Genomic DNA, 4,877 nt, shown 5'->3' on the forward strand with positions numbered 1-4,877 from the left:
CCAGGGCACATTGCTGGCTCATGGGCATCCTGTTGGCCACCAGGACTCCCAGGTCCCTTTTCACAGAGCTGCTCTCCAGGAGGTCACCCCCAACCTGTGCTGATGCGTGGGGTTATTCCTCCCCAGATGCAGCACCCTACACTTGCCCCTGTTGAATTTCATCAGATTTCTTTCTGCCCAACTCTCCAGCCTGTCCAGATCTCGCTGTAAAGCAGCACAGCCTTCTGGCATGTCAGCCACTCCTCCCAGTTTTGTGTCATCAGCAAACTCGCTGATGGTACACTCTGTCCCTTCATCCAGGTCGTTGACGAATATATTGAACAGGACTGGGCCCAGTACTGACCCCTGAGGGACACCACTTGTCACAGACCTCCAACTAGACTCTGCACCACTAACCACAACCCTCTGAGCTCTATCTGTCAGCCAGATAGATACAGAGACCTGTTAGAGGGAATGGACAGCCAGAGAATGAAGAAATTTAGAGGCCAGCGCCTGTTAAACAGTAAATAATAGCAAAAGTGTTTCAAAAACCGAAATCGTATTTGAGCTTAACAAGTTACACAGGCACACGGGGCCTTAGAACACCTTGTTACTTGACTTACGATAATTGCAAGAGAACACTCCCTGAACATCACCAGTGGTACCTATTTGCATTATCAGGCTTCTGGGGCAGGGAGGGGGGAAGCAGCTGATGTGAAGTTTGACAGCTCTTCACATTTGGATCACTCCAGTTACCACGCCAGGCGACAGCAGAGAGCTGCTGGCAGGGACCTGACTCCTAACCAGACCTACCCTCCTCTTCTACGTGTTGGGGCAGGCAAGCACCCTCAGAGTGTCAATGACTGCAGCCTTCTGACTGCGGCGCTGACTCCCCGCCTTCGACCTCTCCCTTCTCTCCCCTCCTTTCTCTGCCTTTCCCTGGTTTGCTTCCAGGTGAACGAGGGTTCTCCACACTATGGCTGCCAGAACAGTCAATGAAAAAGACTGGTGTTACTGTGCGATTAGGATGGACCGAGACTGGCACTGCTGTTACTGTCATGTCTAAGTGCTCCTAAAATATTTCCTAAGATACTGCTTCTTAATCTAACAGTTGATAGAATTTAGATTTCTAACTCTGAATTGTACTGAAAGGTGAACTGAACTTCAAAGTTATCAAAAATCACTTGACAATAGACATATACATGGAAGTTACTCAAAATCAACTATTTTTCAGAATATGCCACTTCATATACTCTGTTTTTAGATTTCCACATTGATGATTTATTTGAAGCGTTAACAAAGAAGTGAGATGTATCAGAAGTCAGGAGAATAAACCAAAAGTGCTATAGTTTTGCTCAGACCAGATGTCTTCTAAGCACTCTGCCAACCTAAAGCATCCGTCAGGCCTAACAATTTTTTATGCCCTAATACTCAAACAACTTGTGAAATGGCTTGAACTGCCTTTAAGTACCTGGCAGAGTTTAACTTAGTCCAAAATGATTCTGCTTCTTGAAGTAATTTAAATCCTTGAACAGGCTGAAGGTCAACGCAGGGCACGGACAGGGCAGCTGGGCTGCTTCGCGAGAAGCGCAGCGGTTTGGCCAGCAGAGTACAGCTGGAGCAGCAGCAGACGCTGGGCGAAGTCGGCGCTGCCGCTGACAGGCTGTGGCAAACTACAAACAAGAGCGTTTCTCTGGGAAAGACTGCCAGCTCCTGTGTGCCCTGGATCCCGTGTGGAGCTAAGCCACTTGGCCTCTCCGAGAAGCCAGGGCGCAGAAGCCATTCTGTTCAGAGTGCTGTAACAAACCGGTAGAAAAGAAGCAACAGAAGGTGTTGAACTGTTCCCAAGAGCTGTTCCAAAGGCCAGGCTGCCCAGCACACTCCCCCAAACCAAACACTTCTCCAGCTGATTTAACAGTCGCCTCAGCCTGCACCTCATAAACGGCAAACTGCAATGAAGGAATTGCACTACTTGACTTGTCTTTTTAATGCTACCGGATTGCAATTTGATGCTGTAAATCCTTTCAATTATACTAAAAAAAAATTATCTGTCTTTGATGAGTTTAAAGTGCGTACAGTTGTCTAGATGTGTTACCACAAAGAAAGGGTAAAGCAGCAGCAAGAAAAGAGACAGTGAAGCTGAAGTTCAGTAAGACAGAAATAAATGTTACCCTCATGCTTGCCAAAGCTTGCCGTGCCTTTTCTCACAAGCAATGAGAAATTACGGAGGCTATTTATAACATCTAGGACACAATCCAGTATTCTGTATGCAAATCTATTGCCTCGGTATTATTTTTTAACCTCCGGAATAGTAATTCCAATAACCTTTCTCCTACTGGAAGTATATTTAACTAATTCATGTCATTGTTAGTTTTTTTTCTAAGTAGTTAATTCTCATGCTTTTCATTGTACTTTTATTATGAGTTAATAAGTCTTAACATGATGGGTAAATAAAATTTTTCTTCCAGTTGCAGATACCTTCTTGTCTCTTTTTCGTAAATTTAAATGAAGTGGGTTTTGTCATTTTTTATTAAGTTTTCCCCCCAGATGTTAAGATACTCAACAAACGTAATGAGAGTGCGCGTGGGAACCGTACCAAAGATTCCCTGGGTCACTAGGTAATACAGCCTGCTGCCATCACAGCCTGCCATTCTGCGGAGAGCCGAACAGCAATGCCTCTAGCTGGTCGCAGACTAACAGTACAGATGTAAAGACTTCTACTAATTTCTGTTTTCCCACAATTCAGAATGTGTTATTTTGCATTCCCACCTTACAATGCTGCAATTGATACTCACTGCTTACCCAAACTGGTTATCATTCATAAGCTATGCGTTCCTGCAGCTTCACGTTTTAATCAAAGTATCATCCAGCTACATCTAGTAATTGTCTTCTCTTGTAGCTTAGTGGTTGCTTAGTCTTTTAACTGATTTCCTTATCTATTCTTTAATATTCCACTTGCCATCTTTCCCCGGTAGTGACAGTTTTGTTTTCCCCTTAATGCCCGTAAGCCTACATCTCTGTAGTTTTCCGACAAGACTGTCCTAACTTTCTTTTATGTTATCTGTGCCAGGAAAAAGATGTTAGATACAAAAGCTATGGGTGAACTTCAAAAGCAAAATAAGGCATTTATGACCACTTCTGACCGCCCTTAAGGTCTCCACCCGGGCTGTAAATTTCCTAGTTTACTTTACAAAAAAGGATAGTTATGGTTTTCACAATTCTCAGAACATTAAACATTTTTGTACTTGTACCCCTCCTCCTCCTCCTCCTCCTGCAGCTCCACTAACCCATCATGTGCATATGCCAGGAAAAAAAAAAAAAAAAGAATCAAAATTTGATACCATGGTAAGCATTATGGATTTAAATTCACAGTATGATAGTTGGCTTGGCAGGACAGATTATCTTCTCCACAGAAAACCATGAAATCATCACTTGACATGACCACTTTTATGAAACCTGAAGAGCAACCGGAGTTTTTTTTTCTTTAAAGCATAGCTATTCACTTGTAAATCTGTGCCTCCACCCTATGAGGAGTCATATTCTACCTATTCTGATGGAAAGAGAAACTTAAAAAAATGCACTAATAAAGCATTTCTCACAGATAAAGCCCTGTCTTAGTAGTCTCCAGAGTTACTTATACTTTAATAGACAGGAAGATAGTGCAATTTACTTTCCAGTGGCATAGCACCCTGTTTTGTTTGTTGTCTGACAGAACTGGAATTCAAAAGAACACTTATTATTAAATACTACTGTCCGAGAACAATATTTTTAGGGAAAAGCATGTTGTGGAATAAAGGGTGGTACGAAAACTCGAGGTTAAAGTGGTCAACCTGACACATTAAGACTACTTTCTCCAACAGGAAACCACTACAGAACATGTGCTCAGGTCAAAACTGTTTGCAAAATATTACTTCTGCCCACATTTAAAAAACACCAAAACATTTCCCAAAGTCAGTATTATGTCATCATATACATTATGCAGAACACTATATACAACACACATAAAGCAGGAAAGATCATGGAAACTTTCAAAATCTTAGGTACCCGCAAGAAATATTCACAGCAGTCCTTTGGGGAGTAGAGATGTGGTAAACTGTCAAAGGATCAAGGCAAAAGCACGCTACTACGTATCACCATAAACCAGGGATAAGTGCATCGTGTTTTAGGGAGGGTAAAAGAGCAGGCATCTGAAGTCCTGTTTATGGCGAAACACAGTTTTTCAAGGAAAACAACAAATGCCAGAGCTTAAAAGCCTATCTTCTGCCCCATTCCAATAATAAGTGACATCTTCGGGGATAACCAATTATTTACGATGAAAGGAAACAATACGTATGGCTTAACGATGGAGTCATTATTACCATATTTTTCAGTTCTTACAGAAAAAAATTATCTTAAAGATAGCAACCAATTCTGCCACTTCTTTTGAAATACTTTTTCTAAAAGTATGAAATCAAATCAGAATTAGCTTTAAAAACAGTGAGGATAGGCCAGTTAAATTCCTGAACAATACATGAGAATATTTTTAAACCACTGATTTGTAAAGACAATTTAACACTAAGAGTGTTTTTAAATCACCTGTATCTGGACTTGAGAACAACTGCAGGATTATAGTCCAATATATATATTTATTAGATCACGGTTTTCTTCTCTAGTTGTGTTCTGCATTCTGACTGACTTCTGAGATGGACTTACTCAGCACTGTAACAAGCCTTAAATAGAGAAGTAAAGAACTTGTTGAATTGATGATAACAAGGCATCTTTTAGTTTATCAGTGCTGTCAATCCAAATTAATAGTTGGAGAATTTAAAAAAAAAAGCAGCATTTTTCTTTGATCTTTAAATGGAGATACAAAATTTCTTAATAAGTAGAAAATCCAAGAAAAGAAGAAGTATTCTGAA

Source organism: Charadrius vociferus, unplaced genomic scaffold (genome assembly GCF_000708025.1).
Source record: "Charadrius vociferus isolate BGI_N301 unplaced genomic scaffold, ASM70802v2 scaffold38, whole genome shotgun sequence".
NCBI classification, from domain to species: domain Eukaryota; kingdom Metazoa; phylum Chordata; class Aves; order Charadriiformes; family Charadriidae; genus Charadrius; species Charadrius vociferus.